Below are 17178 nucleotides of genomic sequence, written 5' to 3'. Positions count from 1 at the left end.
TGTTTCTTTGGGACTGAACAGCTGCAGGACTGGGTGGGACAGAAATCACTGTCAAAATGTCCACATAAAACCTGAGAGAGCTTGGGAAGTAATTCTAGACACAAAAGAACAGAGTTAAGCATGGCTTCTTGGTAACAACAATTTCTCAGGTGAGTTCTGTTTGCCAGAAGCAAGCACTTCTGATTTAAGAGAAGCTTCCTGACTCAGCTTTAGCTGTAAAAACCTTGCAGCTGTTTCAAGAGGCCCCACCATCAAACACTAAAATGGTGTTTATGAATAGCCTATAGCATGCTTCTTGGTGGTGGTAGGTACCTTGAAACTCCATAGAGGTGTGGCAATAAACATGGCTCCTGCCAGTAGCTTCACCCTGAAGCAAGACTCTGAGAAAGCTAAGGAATGGGGTGGATCTAGGCATCAAAGTCATGTAAACCTTAACACTAACTATAGAGAACATTTGAGGGCAAGCTGGGGATCATTTGCTGGCTCTGAGTGTTAACTTCAAAGATTTTAATTACCTTCCTATGAAGTATTCTGTAAACAGTCCTGTTGATGACGCCATATGGTTCAGCAAATTTTACCCAAATTACTGCTTCCGGTAGAGTGTTACTGAAATATGTAAACAGGGCATCCTTTCTAGTTTTAGATTGCTTTGTTAATTTATGTTGGTTAATGTTTTTAGCAACATACAGGAGGCACAGGAAGGGGTTCAGAACTAGACCGATGAATTATCCCATTGCTGATGTGTTCATTAGCTTAAGATGACAAACAGGTGATTGGAGTGGTCAGGGTGTTATGACAGCCAATGAGGGTCAGTAGGACTCACCAAAGTGTCCAAATAGAAACAGTCTTCTTTTTTCCCCCTATGTGTAACTCTCTGAATAATTGTAGAACTTTCTGGAAGGCAACATCGTCCCTGGCGAGGGAGGAGCCAAGGCCTTAACCCTGTGCTTCCTGGAAATGACTATGGGAAATGTCCAAACACCAGAGCTTGTTTCTGTTCAGCCTGGAAGAAAAGACTTGCCCCACGAATGTAAGGCAGATGCCTGCAGATAGACAACCCAGACTGGCCATCTTTTTGGGGTATCCAGTTTCCATGAAAACTGGGAACACACAGAAAAGTCTTCATCCATTCAGGCAATTTTCTTTAGCCTTGGGGATGAAAGTTCACAGTAAATCTGATGTTTTTCTTGCCCCTTCTCACCTCACAGTAATCACCTGGTTCATACAGTCTACTGTGTTTAAGCATGCCTTGTTTGGCCAGACTGAAGCCATTTCAAAAACTGTTGCCCAGGAATTTGTTGCTAGAAAGTCTGCTCTTCTGTTTTGTTGATGACTTCTGCATCTTCCAGGGAGTGAGAGTTTTCTGAAAGGATTGGTGACTGGTGGAGGATGGTGGGATCTTTCTCCAAGAGGCTGGTACAGACATATGGGGGATCAGAATCCTACAGAAGCAGGCCCTTTCGATCCTGGTGAGTATTTTGTAAAGGGACGTAGACAGGGAGATTCTCATCTAACCTGCAGAAGCAGATCACAGCGCAACATTGTGACCTTCATTGTAGTAAGATGAACATGATGGCTTTTATCTGTCAGGCTCACTGGACAGACTGGACAAATGACTTCAGTGGATGAATCTGCTGTGTAGGTCACATCAAATGCTTTGATTAAGTGGGATGAGTTCTGCATGAGCAAGTACTTTATAGAATCTGTGGGTCAATGGAGGAAGAGGATGGAGGCAGAGAAGGGATGGGTCACTTCTGACCACTGTATCTCTGGCTATAGTTTTAACAGCACTAGAGTCTATAAACCAGGTTTATACACAAGTTACAGAAGACGGTTAAACTTCAGATCCATTGAAGACATGATGGTCTGTCGAAGGATGATGGGAGAGCAAAAGGAGAGAAAGAAAATGGTGGGAGGCACAAAGGAAAAGGAGGGGAAGAGGAAAAAGGGAGGAAGCAACAGAGAAAAGGAGGAGGAATGATAAAAATGGAGGGACAGAGGGAACAGAGAGGCAGGGTAGAGGGAGGGTAGCTGGAAAGGGGTTTTTCCTCTACCACATGCACACAACAGCACCAAGGTCCTGTGCTTTACTAGGGCTTGGCTGGACAGTGGTATCTATAAAATTCCTGGCTCTACTTACTCCACAAACTAAAGGAGTGATGGCCAGGTGACACACAGATAACCCTTCCTGTCTGTTTGGCTCAGGAGACCTGGGCACCGAGGTCTGAGCAGGCAGAAGAAGGTCTGTGTGCTGTGGGACAATGGTTTGTGCCCTGTCAATTATATTTTAATAAAATGGTGATTGGCCAGTAGCCAGGCAGGAAGTATAGGTGGGACAACCAGGCAGGAAGTAGAGGCGGGGCAACAAGAACAGAAGAATTCTGGGAATAGGAAAGACTCAGTCTGCAGTCATGACTCAGCCACAGAGGAAGCAAAATGTGACCGCCTCTCTGAAAAAGGTACCAAGCCATGTGGTTAACATAGGCAAGAATTATGGCCTAAGTTATAAGAATTAGTTAATAGGAAGCCTGAACTAATGGGCCAATCAGTTTATAACTAATACAGACCTCTGTGTGATTCTTTGGGACTTACTGGCTGCAGGACTGGGCTGGACAGAACATCTCAGACAACATCTGTGTTTATATAATAAATCTAACCAAAGAGGCAATCATGAGCAGTGTCTGAGAAGGTGAAATGGTGCCCCCCAGAAGGGCTACCTGTTTGGTCACACCCCTCTAAGTCAGTACAGGCTCTAATCCTTGTGAGAAGGCATCTGTGGTAGGTGATCCAGGGATCCTCCTATTTCTCAAGGATCCACCATCCTCTCAACTTTCTAGCAGTTGGTTCTCACACTGACTACTTAGACTGCTGTTAAAAATTAGTTCCCCCCCCACCAATATATCAAGTTCAGATCCTGCACAGTGCAGTCACCCCACTCCTTACTAGACAGGACTGAGACTCGGAAACAGCAAATAGTCAGAACCCTCTGACCTCAGACATGGTGCATCAGACATGGCGGCTGTGCATTGGCTGTGTGCAGGTAACCTGTTAGTCTGCCAGTAAGGAAGGCAGCAACCCCTAAAGCAGAAGCAGGTGGCTGGGTCAAATTAATTCATGTCTGAATCTCGGGCAAAGGCTCTCATTGAGGCTGACTCTTCCCACATGTCTGTGCACACTTGTGTATAAGTTCACGGCAATGTTGGGTTCTCACAGGCAGCAACTCCCAGGGAGCTCCATCCCTGCTGTTGGTTATGTCTGTCAGTGCTTTTCCACTCATTCACGAGTGCCGTATTCCTGCATGCTCTCAGTCTAGGCTTTCAGCCTCCTCCTTGTCTTCAGATTGTGCTGTGGCTCCTGGGGTACGGTGGCTCCAGTCCTTGGCTTCGATGCTGTGCAGTCAGGTGGGGCGGTGACCCCTCTGTGAGACTATCATCTGGGAATGATTTGTTTTCTTACTTAGATTATTTCACTGACTTCCAGAGCTGCACACACAAATCTGCAGCAGCAACTGTTACAGCCTTGAAGATCTCTCTGGGTGCTGGGATTTTATCCCTGACTTTCATATTTGTAACTCCCTTTATTTCCTAATATCCCCTGTGTCTGAAAGTGTGCTCTAACCTCTGACACGAGGAAGCCAGTCAATAAACCCCAGACTCTTTGATCCAAAGGATTATGGGATTGCTTTTTATGCAAAGAGAGACATCAGGATAAGCAAATACAGAAGGCAAAGCCCCTCAGGAGCAAGGGGTTTGAAGGAGCTGGAGAAACACTCTCAGAGAATTTGCAATGCAAACCTTTCTGGACATTTGAGCCTCTTCATCAGTTGGAAGCACTCAGACAAGACGGGTCCAGTGTGGATGTTTCTGTCTTGTACCCAGCACATCCTGGAAGGACTTTCTTCTGCTTAGCGACAGTAGCAAACAACTTGAGCCTGTTGACTACACACAGGCTCAGACTTACTACTATATTTCGTAAAGGATGAGGCCCTTGTGGATTGATAACCAAGGTCCTGCGACTTCTATATCTCAGACTTCTAGAAACCTACCCAAGGCACAGAAACTCCATCATGCCTGTGCCTCTTACTACAGACTCTGCAAAGCACATGCTCTAAACACCTGCAGAAGGCTGGCCAGGACCATCCCCACCTCCCAGAGAGAGCCCAACTTGAGGAAGTCCCGGTCCCCAGTATAAAGTGCAGGCTTTGGCCCATAATCCATGAACACTCTCATTTATACCTTAAAATTTCTCTAGGTAGCTTGTACCTCTCACTCCAGTGTTAGCAGAGTGAATAGCGACTGCATCACGTCTGTCGCTTAAGGAATAACGAAGAGGAAAACTCCACCTGTGTCTAAGGCAGTCACATTTTGAAAGTTTTAAATCTGATTTTTTTATTGAAACTGCAGGTGAAATACACACGGGCACACACAGACACAGCTCAGACCTCTTCAGCCAGGATAAATGCGCCTCTGTGGTAGCTTTTCACTGCTGTGGGATTTCCATTTGCTGGGATGTCTGCAACTCACTTCTGGTAGAAGACGTTTGTTTGCTTTGAGAGCAGGGTTGGCGGAGGTTATGATTTAATAAGTCCTCCTCCTGAGAAGGGTTTTCTTCCAGTTCCCCCCACTGTGTGAAGGGGACATGGAGTCACTGAACATCTGTGAGGATGCAGAGGGGAAACAGGCTTCTGGGCAAGTCTGGGCAGGCGCCACTGTGGCTTCGGGACAAGTGTTTCTGTATCACTTACTTCTCCCAATGGTGTAACAAAAACACCTGATAAAAGTCACATGAGGAAAGGAGGTTTGTTCTGTTCCTGTGCAGCCTGAGGGTGCGTTTCATCATAGTTGGGAAACCCAGGTGGCAGAAGTGAGAGCTGGCTGGTCACATTGTAACCACAGCCAGGAAACAGAGAGAGGTGAGGACTGGGGCTCAGTTCCAGTTCAGGACTCCAGTTCATTCCCTGCTGCCCAAAGTTAGGCTGGGTCTTTGGAAACTTCTTCACAAATATCAGCAGAGATTTGTTTCCTATGTGATGCTAGATCCTGTCAATTAACTACCACAACATCTTCAACAAATGGTGCTGTCATAACAGGATATCAACATGTAGGAGATTGCGAATAGATCCATATCTATTGCTATGCACAAAACTCAAGTCCAAGTGGATCAGAAACCTCAACATAAAGCCAGGTGCACTCAGTCTGATAGAAGAGAAGGTGGGAAGTAGCCCTGAGTGCTTTGGCACGGGAGACCACTTCCTAAATCTAACACCAGCAGAATCGACACTGAGAGCAGCAATCAATAAATGTGACCTCCTGAGACTGAAAAGCTTTTGTAAGGCAAAAGATATGGTAAATAAAGCAACACTCACAGCCTACAGAATGGGAAAAAAATCTTCACAAATCCCACATCTGGCAGAGGACTGATCTCCAAAATGTATAAAGAACTCTAGAAACTCGACACCAAAAGACCAAATAATTCAATTAACTGCCATATGATGCATGGCTTTCTTTATGTTTGCTTCTGGCATTAAGGGCACAGGGATGTGTGTTTTTCTAACTTGTTCCAGAGAAACTGTCTTCCAAAGGAAGCAAGTTCTGGAGATTTCCCTAATGAGAGGAAGAACAACCCTTAGCAGTGATTGATGCTGAGAAGAGGGAGAGAAGGGAAGTTTGTGATAACACAGGTATGTGTACATGTGTGTTTTTCTGTATGTGTGTGTGTAGTGGTGGTGTCCACACGCATACACATATGCACACAGAGACCAGGGGGTCAGCATTAGGTGTCTTCCTCAATTAATATCAACCTTATTAATTGAGAAATTTTCTCTCATTGATCCTGGACCAGACAGAATTGGCTAGTCTGGGTGACTCGTGAGTCCTAGGATTCTACCTACCAATAATGCATCTCCATGAATGGCTCATTACATGGCAACTGGAGACCTGACTCCTGTCTTTATGTTTGCAGAGTGATATTTTTATTAGGTTGGGCTTCATCATCCTTCTCTCACAGAAGAAGCACATTCTAACTTCTCCACACAGAGGAAATTCATGGGCACCATTCTTTCTATACTAAAGATCTAGATGTGGCTCCTGAAACCAAGGAAAGTATACCATAGTGGCCTGCCATGCAAGACGGCAGGACCCACCCCGTGCAGGCAGCGGGAAGCATGCAATGAACACAGGTGACCCAATGTCCCAGGCTTGAAGTGTGTGGATTGGGGTCATATGGGTATTGGGGTAATCCTGGTGATGCCTAGGAGTCATATGGGTTTGAACTTGTCAGACAACAGAGGAAATGAGCCTGCTGATGAACAAAACACGCCCCCCCTTTATTCAGAGATGACCCCATGAGGGAGGGAAGCTGGGGAAGGCATATGGGTGGCTCTAGGGGGGAACCAGCCAAGGATATCGCAAAAGTGGTGGCTGTGAGAATCCACACTCTGCTGATCCATTGCTGTCTTCAAGGGTGACAAAAATACCTGTAAAAAATAGGTTTCAACATGGAAATGAAAGGTCTGGCAGGGAAACTCAGATTTACAGGGCTTGGCTCGCATACACAGTGAACAGCTACATCAAAATCAGTACTAGCAAACAATTACAATTTCCGGAAAGCTATCGTGATTTGGAAACTACCACATGACAAGTGAAACTTAAGGCTGCATTTATAATGTGACTGTCTACTCACTTACAGGACACACACTCAGGGAAGTTAGAGATCCCTTGTGTATGCACACCCCTATCCTAATGATGCACAAAGATTTAATTTAAAATTAATAGACATTTTGCATGAGAGCTGTGCTAACTTTGTACATTATATTAATATTATTGATATAATGCGAGGCTTAAGAGTATGTATGCGTATGTTAATATTAACCTACTTAAGAATAAGCCTTCCTTGGTAATAAATTTCGCTGTGAAAACCTTCAAGTCATGCCAGGGACTCTTCATAAGCACTTGTCTTTATGTAAAGCAAATTAATTTCCCAACAATATCAAAAAAAGCCCGCGTTTAAGAGGAAAATGAGAGGAGGAATATATCACACCAATTTAAAGCTCACTATTTAAGAGAGTACCCATAATCCCTCCTCAAGCTGTCACAATATTATCAAGGAAATACACACTGCATTCGAATGCAAGCTCAAAATCTACCTTTGTTGCCATAAAAAATGTTGAAAGATCATTGCATAAAGGAATGGCCCATAATACTGTTTTTGAGTGGATTTTTTCATTGAATTCATGAGCTTATAAAAACCTCAGGTGCCAGGAACCACTGAATATTTTCCAATGGCCAGCCTTCTTACTGCAATGTGGGAGAGGCAGGGAGAACATCTCCACCTTGAAAGCCTGGCCACAGCAGAGAGGCTTCCTCATCCTTTCTTGGAGTCAGTTTTGGACACCAGATTCTGTGATACCCATACAGCTTTTGAAACTCTCACCAAGCAGTCTGGACTTGAAGAGAGAGTGATGCTTCCTTATTCACTAGGAATAAGGTTACAGACATCTGTGTGCGACCCTGTCTGCAGGTGGGAAGTTCTATGTGGATGCCAATCTGTCCACATGCCAGGAGTGATGTATACAGTCTTCTGGTCTGGCTTGGAGGGATGGACATGGTGTAATCGTGTACCAAGGATGCTGATGATGGTTTCAAAGTCAGCACCTTTGATGTGTAAAGTCAGAGGGCTGGGGATGTCGTTCAGCAATAGAGTGCTTGCCCAGCAAGTGCAAGGCTCCAGTACCCTACACCACTGCTTAGTAAAAGAAGTACATGTGAGAACTGGTGGGTTCAGGAACCTTGTGACCGACAGAATCTGATCAACCTGGACTCAAGAGGTTATAATTAAAGAAAGGCTGGAGAATTCCATGGCGTCCATACCAAGAAAAAGAGCGAATCCTACTATTGTCTTCATCCACCTGGGTGAGGTAAACCACTCTAAGAAGCAAAATAGGGAATCAAAGAAGGAAATAGTAAGTCTAGACATCACAAAATATACAAATTATATTTCTAAAATTCAATTAAATTAAAATACGTAGCAATATAAAAATAATAAGAGATAATGTGTATATTGATACATAAGAAACCAATGGCATACGAAGGTTGCTCACAGTGGCAGCAGGGAGGATTGTGATTATTGTTGATGCCCATGTGACAATTTGTCTTACTGCTGTAATTACATAGTTCATGTATCTCCTGGATATGTGCATGCTTTCTTTGTAAATGATGTACAGCCTCTGTCAGTTGTATATTGAAATGTTTTCTTACATTCAAGATATAGAGAAGCACAAATCTTTGTTAATGATACTCAGTAAAATAAATTAACCAAATTGACCACAAATTAATTATGGAGATTGGTCATCCTAGTGAAAACCAGAAACATTCCTTCAACTTGCTTCATAAATCCTACTTTCAGTAAGTGCTCCTGAGTAAACCTTCATGTCTGTGCTACTGTTGGCCACAAGAACTTCTTCACCAAGGGACATGGACAAGGGTGAGAAGTATGGATCCTGAGACGTGTGAGGACATTCTCTGGGCTAGAAACGTTCTTGTCACAACACCTGGTTTCCAGAGATGAAGAGCAAGAGGATGGGTCTTTGGCCACTGGAGCTGCTGGCTGTCCCTTCACCTTGTTCTTGTTCCCGTGAACTCAAGGTCTCCCCTTAGAATTCTGACTCATAATACCCAAGTTCCTCCATGTCTTTATGACCAAATGCACTGTGATATTTGACTTCTGTGAAGGAAGATCACCTTGTAAGGTGACCCAACCTCCACCTTTCCCCGGTGGAATAACTATACTATCTTCCTTCTTGGGTTATCTTCTCATACCCGGCTGGTGCATCTGTACCTACTAAACATTTGCACTTGGACCTTTGTGGTTATCAGTCTCTTCTCAATAGTACTTAAGTCTTGAAATAACTTCGTGTACTGAAATTTTACTGTGTTTAGAGGTCACTGATGCATTTGGAAATGAACTGTGGAATTACCTGGGCATATCAAGGGGCTTAACCGGCCATTTTATATTGCAAAATAGAAAATTCAAATATGAGAACACATTGGTTGGGATCAGACATTATCCTTCAGTACTTAATTCTCAAGTTTGCCAGGATTCCTAGCTAATGTGGGCTGTGGTTATCACTCTTTTTCCCAAGGCCACTGCTGGTCACCTGATCAGACCTGGCAAGTGTTTAGAGCTGCTCACCCCACACACCTCTGTCCAGAAGGGATGACCAGTTACTGAGATTCTCATCACTATCAGGAAAAAACCCACGCCCTTAACCTCCACAGTCATCCGCTCAGCGTTGAGGCTATTGCTTCCAGCTTCTTCTTGGTCGGCGAGCATCCTTCTGCTTCATGCCTAGTCTATCAGAGGCGTTACAGCTCTAGGTGCTAGAGGGACTGCCTGGCCAATTTTTGTAAACCCTCTGGGCTCCACCTTGTCAAGGGACCCGAGAGTAACTTAGACGTTCTGCAGTAGACGTGGGTAGAACATAACAGACTGGGGTTGTTCAAGGGACATTAGGCAGGACATCATTTTCCCCCTCTGGGATTCCTGGGGTGGATCTGAACTCTGTCCTCATCAACATCTTCATCTTTCCCTATGTATGTACTGCTGAAGAGAACATACATCTTGCCAAATTCTGTCCATCTTTTAGAGACAACATGTAAGTTATTTCCCAGTAAATTAACCCTCCTCACAGCCTGCTTATCATGAAATGGGACAATTCACAGCACTGGGAATGGTATCATGTTTATCTTTAAAAGTTTCAGAGGCATTTCCACGCACATGGTGGTGAAACCTCTAAGGTCTTTATACGCTTTCAGGAAAAATGTCTCTATTTAAGCATAACCAACACGTCATTCCAGGCTGAGAAGCTGGAGGACTGGCCTGTTTCTGCTCATGCTTTTCAGTCTCCAGAGCATGAGATGAGACTCAACTGTTACATCAGTCTTGCTTCCTGAGGGACTTCAGAGCTCCTACTCGAAGGATTGGTCCTTTCAGTGGCGAGTCACTGTGTGTCACCATCCACAGTGACACTGACATTAGCTACCTCGTGCTCCATGGTGATAAATCCTACTCAGCATCAGGCTCTTCTCTCTCCCCATCCCTCTACTTGAGAGTAAAAGGAAAAGCATGAAGTAAGGAAGTGTTACAGATGTGTACACTGGAGATTTTGTTTTAAAACAGAAAACGAAGGAAAGAGCTCGTTCCGTATTAGGAAGTGATGAGTATTGAGGATGCTGCAGCAGCTGTGGGACCCCTCTGACGGTCACTGACTTTTCTGAGCCTCTGATTTGACTCCTGATGAGAGTTATGTGTAGAACACATTACACAACACAAGTCAGTTATTTAAGCACGAAAGTCACTGCAATCTCATAGAATGTACAAAGTAGTGAACAACCAGTCCTGGCCGGAGCTTAAGCCAACAGCTGCCACTCCTTCTCAAGTGGGGAAGGTAGAGAAGAGGAGAGGGCGTGGCTGAACAACAGAAGAGAAGAACCTGTGCAGTAGGGTGAAAGAGTGGTGAGCAGAAAGAAAGACCTCCAAGGAGACAGAGAAAATAAGGATGTGAAGACATTGGCATGACCAATGGACATAGATGCCTCTCTGTCCCAACTACCCAGGGACTTAAGAGTGTTGCTTGCAGCCATCACTAGATCCCAGGTGTTGATAGGATTCTATCCCCACTGGAGACTGTGTGCAGACAAACCTTCTGTCTTTCCTGGCAGACAGGATGCATGCCCAGTGAAAGCTGAGCTGAACCTTCCTCATGGTTATTATTTTTTTTTAAATGGGATTCTTTCTCACAAAGCCAAGAAAGGCAGATCCCAGGAGGGAGGCGAAGGCAAGAACTGGAATCAGCCAGTTTTCCCATTGGAGGGCATCTCTGCTTTCAGAGAACTTAGTTTCTTTCTCATTAAACTTTTCGGAGGAATGCAGGATTAACACTACAAACACCTCCAAATGGCGCTCCACTTGGCTTCATGAATTTGACGGCTGTGTAGGGTTTGCTGGGTGCTGCTGTTGAATACAGACATCCCCTGATTAACGGGTTCTAGGGCTCTGTGGGAATGGCATCCGTTTTCTGCAGCCATAGGGCTGATATGTGGAAATCTCTTTCAATCATCATCCAGGCTGGGCTCACACTCTCACATCCCCTGCCTTCACATAATGGTGCTGGGATCCTAGGCTTGAATCACGTGACCCAGATCTCTCAAAACTTCTAAGGAGGCCTATGAAAGCAGTACTGATGGCTCTTCCCCTCAGCATCACAAGTGAGTACATCGTGGATTTTTGTTTTAAAACAAACAAAAACCTTGTCGTTTCTAACGTGTTATAATTTGTGTTTTCCGAACCACTGTTTGCACATACTTAAAACTGGAAATGAAAGTGTGAACTGGCCAAGTACTCCATTTCTGTGGGGCTCATTGAAATCACCTATTTGTCCTCTCAATGTGCAGGTGACCCGGTGCTCCGGTATCCACAAAATCCAGGGCTACGAGACACCCACCAGAAATGGTCTTTAAAGTAATTACAGAAGCGACGGGAAAGTGCAATCAGAGAAGGAACGCTTTAAAGAAATTATTCAGAAAATATTATAAAGCCGGTGCTCTGGAAAGATTCCAGCCCCGGTAATTGCATCTTAATACGTTAGTTATTGCATAATTGTTCAAAGATGAAAGTTTCCTCATAGTTTAAATTCAATCACAGCGTGATATTTTTCTTTATTTAAATGAAGTAAATGCGGCAATTATCACAACATAAAAAAGATGCTTCGTTTTAATCTGAGGAAGAAGTGTCGCTGTGCGCGATCAACAAAGTTCTCCTGTGCAGGTGGCTTCTTTCCAGGAGGCTCCCGCCATTTACCGACATAAGGCAGAGCTTTGGATGTATTGAAATCCATTTTGTGTGAAGTTTGGAGATGTCTGTCTTTCAAACATGATCCCACAAAGAGCGACTTGCTGGCTTCATCTCTTCTGTGATCCTGTCATTTTTCTTTCTTTCTTTCTTTCTTTCTTTCTTTCTTTCTTTCTTTCTTTCTTTCTTTTTGTCATTGTTGACATTTTCTGGGTGTCCTTTGTCAGGTCCCCCACTCTGCATGGCAAGAGGAGAAGAGGGTTAAGAATAGCAGGCTGTATGAATTCTGAGCGAAGGCAGGGGCATCCCCAGTGGCTGTCTCCTTCATGGGCATAGGATCACAGCTGTCTCTTCGCCTTTCACCCTTCGAACAATTACCCACAGCCTGTAGACACTCTGTGGCCCTGGGCCCTGAAATCAGAGTCTAGGAGCAGAAGGGCTCTCAGAGGAGACAAAACATTTGGGATAATGACAAATGACCGGCTGTGGCCCCAGCATGGGAACACAGACCCTTGGAGCTGGCAATGGGTACCTGGCATTCTCTGAGCCCCCTGTAACTCTGGGAAAAGCTAAACACTGCCCGTGGTGTTTAGAAACGCTATAGTAGAGATTATTTATAAGTGACAAACATAAAACCACTTAAGCCCTCAGTGCCCCGGCTGGATGGGGAAAGAGAAGAAGGAACAGCCAAGCTACCGTGTCTGTCCCCAGCCTCATAAGTTACAAGTATAGTGTTTCCTGAGTTCCTTTAGCCAGCCCTGAACAAAGATGCCATCCACGCCACACAACAGGCCTCACCATTGGGGCTCACGGGCTCTTGTCTCCTCTATGACACTAATGGAATCATTACTTTATCCCTGTGAGAGGAAGGGGGGACCCAAGCAGAAAATACTCCTCTTCAGTTTCTCCACAGAGAGAGGTGAGGTTATCAACAACGCCATCCAGTAATGGCCTCCATCAGTCCTAGTGTGAGCAAGGAGGCCATCATGCAATGTTGTGGTCCTACTCAGAGGCCTTGAGCTAAAGACACGCAGCAGACTGGAGCATGCTAAGGGGAAGTGACAAAGTGACAGGAGGTCCAGCATCCATCCTGAGATAATCCCAGGTGCTCAGGGACCCTCCAGACTCCAGCTTCAGAGTGCGCATAGCAATTTCTTAGCTGTCAGGAGCCTGCCAAGTCACCCGTTCACCTGTTTGATTCCGTAGCTGATTCATGCTTTAATTCATACCTGTGTGTTTCCATGCTGATGATACAAGCACAACTTTAAGAAGTTATTTTGTAAAAAAATATCTTACTGGTAAATTGTGGCATTTGTCATTCAGAAGTTTCAATCAGGGTTAAGCGATATGGACATGTTGTGGGTGTTTGTGTGAATTTTAAATAGAGGTCATAGATGGGGACTTACCAGAGTGATGATTGCCCGCTGGAAGGATATTTCCGTCACTAAGGACATATTCTGGAAACTTCTACTTGACCCAAGAGAGGCCTAAAGTGACAATACTAACAGATCTGCCTATGCCTCAGAAGCTGCCCCCAATGCTGGTCCCCCTCTGCCTGGTTCTATGTGGCCTTTTGTATTTCCTGTATTTCTTCATACTTTTTTCCATGGCGTGGATTCCCATGCCAGGGAAAGAGCTTTGTTTTTGTTTTTTTGTTTGTTTTTTGTTTTGTTTTGTTTTTTGTCTGTTTGTTTGTTTTAATCTATATTCTTGCAGTCCCAGGAAGATTGGAGGGCCTTCTTTTGGATCATCCATCTCTTCAGTTTCTAGGTGTGCGAAGCAACAGAGGAGAAAAAGAAATCTAGGACTCTGTCCATGAGAAGACGACAGCCCAGTTGTTATTCAGGAATTGCCTTGTTTTCCTCAGACAAGGGAACTGGTGTAGAAAGGCTGTCCTGGAGACATTCCTGCCCAGCTGTCCCCAGAGAGTTCCTGAAGGGCTGGGGAAAGACCTGGAGTGGGAGACCTCACCAGATTGTCATATCCTGGGCAGGGAGCAAGAACTAGAATGGACATCCATTCTGAGGCCAGATACTCACTGTAAGACTGGTGCCCACTCTGGAAGGAGGCAACTATGTGGAATATTTCAGGACCTGAGACACAGCAGAAGAGGAGAAGCAGGAGCTAGGGAGAGGCAAGCGGTGACATGTGGGGGTTTGTGCCAGCAGGGTCCCTTCCAGACAATGTTCTTAGACAAGCAGCCATGTGGAGAGTCATGCATCCCATCCCATAAACATCTACATTGAAAACAGAGAAACGACAGAATGCCGATCGCAAAGGAAGCCTCCATGCAGGGACATTTCAGACTGCATGATGCAGTGCCCACGGGTAAAGTCTAGATGGTCACGTGCATCGCGTCAGGCAAACCTGAGCTGCATTTTCACTTCCTGTGCATCTAGAGGTCACGGAGGAGCCAGATCTTCTCGTGGGAAACACCAAGGCCAATTTGCCTTGCTGGAAACTTCCAGGCTACAAGAGGCCAGCTGACTTCTCCGTGGGATGCCTTCCCTCCGGGCATCATTGGCCCTCCCCAGACCCTAGATAACCCTTGGTGGTCCCCACCAGTGGCACTGCCGTATAACTCAGTAAATTAATGTTGTGCGGGGAACGTTTCTACAGACTCCTCATCCATTACCGAATAATTCTTCATAATAAGAGCACTTCCCAAGCCAAACAAAGCCAGAACGCCGCTCAGAGCGCCGCCGAGCTGAGTGCATTGGGGTTTATTTTTCTGGTGAAAAAAATAAACTATTACTTTGATTAATAACTTTGGTGGAATGTAGGTCAAGAGTGCTGCTGAGTGCATCCTGCCAAGAGAAATTAATACGTGGTCCTCTTCAGACACGCTCAGGAGGCCAGGGGCCCAAAGGACTGGGTTTCGGGTCTGGCATGCATCAAAATGGACATCTTAGTTTTCCAGGTGGGAGAGCCACTTTGGCTTGTGTGGTCTAGAAAACGCACAAACAACAATGGCTTCTTATAGTCCCTTCTTAAAACTGTTTACATTTGTGCTCAAACTTTAGTTATTTAATAATTTAATGTGCTTACAGTGTCTATAGATACCCTGACATCTTAGTGGGCACTACACTTACCAGAGAGCCCACTTGCAACCTGAGCCCTGCTCTAGAGAATTCTGATTGAGACAATGGCACTGAAGAGAGCCCCTTGCTGCAGGGCTCCGCCTCTCTATCTAGCATAAAGTGTGTGGGAAGTCTGTGTGTCTACCATCCACGCGTCTCCACTGAAAGCACACACTCACCCCTTCCTACCACTTCCCATCAAGGGTCTGAGATGCTGTGAATGACCGTGTCCACAGTCTGCATCATCATCACTGGGCTTCATCGCCTACTGTCTGCATGGACCCCTGCTCTGGGACACTGGCGGCATCACCCTTGGATGTTGAAGCATCCAGGGTTGGGTGACATACTTGAGCAAGGTGTGATGGTGAAGGTTCCCATGTCCCATCCACCAACACAGCCTTTTTTTATGGTGAAGAGATGCCCTGATTTCTTTTAGGAAATTTTGAGCAAAAGTTGGGATATAATGACAGAGCAAGCCAGATGTATGTCCTGGTTCATTTACTTTGGTCTTCTCAACTCTTTTCCATGTCCTTCCATAACCAGCATGGGACTTTGTAACTGCTAAATACACTCAGGGCATTCCACCACAGCACATGAAGCCAACAACTCAGAATGTGTGGGACTGTGTTCTGTGCAGGTGTTCAGTGGGAGGACCGTGTTCCACCTGTCCAGGTATGTAGTCGGAGGATCATATTCCTCCTATGCAGCTGTGTAGTGGGAGGACCATGTTCCTCCTGTGCAGGTGTGTAGTGGGAGGACTGTGCTCTCCTGCGCAGGTGTGTAGTGGGAGGACTGTGTTCTCCTGCACAGGTGTGTAGTGGGAGGACCGTGTTCCACCTGTGCAGGTATGTAGTGGGAGGATCATATTCCTCCTGTGCAGGTGTGTAGTGGGAGGACTGTGTTCTCCTGCGCAGGTGTGTAGTGGGAGGACTGTGTTCTCCTGCGCAGGTGTGTAGTGGGAGGACTGTGCTCTCCTACACAGGTGTGTAGTGGGAGGACTGTGTTCTCCTGTGCAGGTGTGTAGTGGGAGGACTGTGCTCTCCTGCACAGGTGTGTAGTGGGAGGATCATATTCCTCCTGTGCAGGTGTGTAGTGGGAGGACTGTGTTCTCCGGCGCAGGTGTGTAGTGGGAGGACTGTGCTCTCCTACACAGGTGTGTAGTGGGAGAACTGTGTTCTCCTGTGCAGGTGTGTAGTGGGAGGACTGTGCTCTCCTGCACAGGTGTGTAGTGGGAGGACTATGCTCTCCTGTGCAGGTGTGTAGTGGGAGGACTGTGTTCTCCTGTGCAGGTGTGTAGTGGGAGGACTATGCTCTCCTGTGCAGGTGTGGTGACAGGTGAGAAAAGAGGACACCTGGGACTTGCTGGCCAGCCAGCCCAGCCTACTGGACAAATTCTAGACCAGTGAGAGACCCGTCTCAAAAACACAAGGTAAATAACAACTGAGAAATGACAACTAAAGTTTTCTCCGGTTCCCACATGTACCCATACTCATGTGCGTACATACGTACACACAAGCCCCTATACACACTCTCACACACATATGCCTTCACACAAGCACACACACTCACTCTCACACACTCTTTTATACGATAAACAGTTAATTGGATTTTAGAACCCCTGAAAAGCCACACAGCCATCACCACTAATGCCAAAATGTTTCTCATCACATCAAAAAGAAACTTAGTTCTATGACTTTTAGAACATCTGAGGTCAATTACATGACTATGTTATTTTTTGAGGATCCCCTAAGACGTCTGTAGGATCTGTAGTAGCTACATTGAAATGGGAAATTTTTCTATCAGAAATTGCAGAACCAATAGATGTTTACAACGTGAACATCCAGCTGGCTAAAGAGAAGCCATTCTGCTCTCTAGTGTGTACAGTCACACAAAATGGCAGCTGGAGTGTAGAGACATTATGTATGCTGCCGGTGAGTCTCTTGGAGGCCAGGAAACTCAAATATGGTGGAAAATATTATCTTGATAAATACTAAATGTGTAGGAAATGCCATTAATCTAAGAAAGTATGCCGTCCAGCTACCAATCACAATTATAGATTATCTATTCAAGCATCCCTGAGAGTGTGTTCTATTTGCCTTCCTTCCCTGAGCTATGAGAGAATTAATTAATTCAAGTTTTGTCTCATAATTTCAAGTCAGACCACCCTCTGGGCATCAATCCCAGGCTGGCTTTATCAACAGCAACACAACTCTGACAGTTGAAGCTTGCATCTAAAAACACACAGTGAGGG

The 17178-nt window shown here is 45.4% G+C and overlaps 1 long non-coding RNA gene across 1 annotated transcript; it reads right to left on the bottom strand.

The window, feature by feature from the left end:
• Nucleotides 1–6349: 6349 nt before the first annotated feature.
• LOC125416363 (uncharacterized) lies at nucleotides 6350–8631 on the bottom strand. Its single transcript, XR_007236863.2, has 3 exons — nucleotides 8549–8631; nucleotides 7869–7925; nucleotides 6350–6475 (listed from the first exon to the last, which is right to left on the bottom strand). It is a non-coding gene; the product is annotated as an uncharacterized LOC125416363 (long non-coding RNA).
• Between the last annotated feature and the right edge of the window lie 8547 nt (nucleotides 8632–17178).

This window comes from Myodes glareolus, chromosome 15 (assembly GCF_982192425.1).
Source record: "Myodes glareolus chromosome 15, mMyoGla1.1, whole genome shotgun sequence".
NCBI lineage: Eukaryota > Metazoa > Chordata > Mammalia > Rodentia > Cricetidae > Myodes > Myodes glareolus.
Note: the sequence above shows the minus strand (reverse complement) of the source record. Positions and strands in the feature narration are given on the sequence as shown.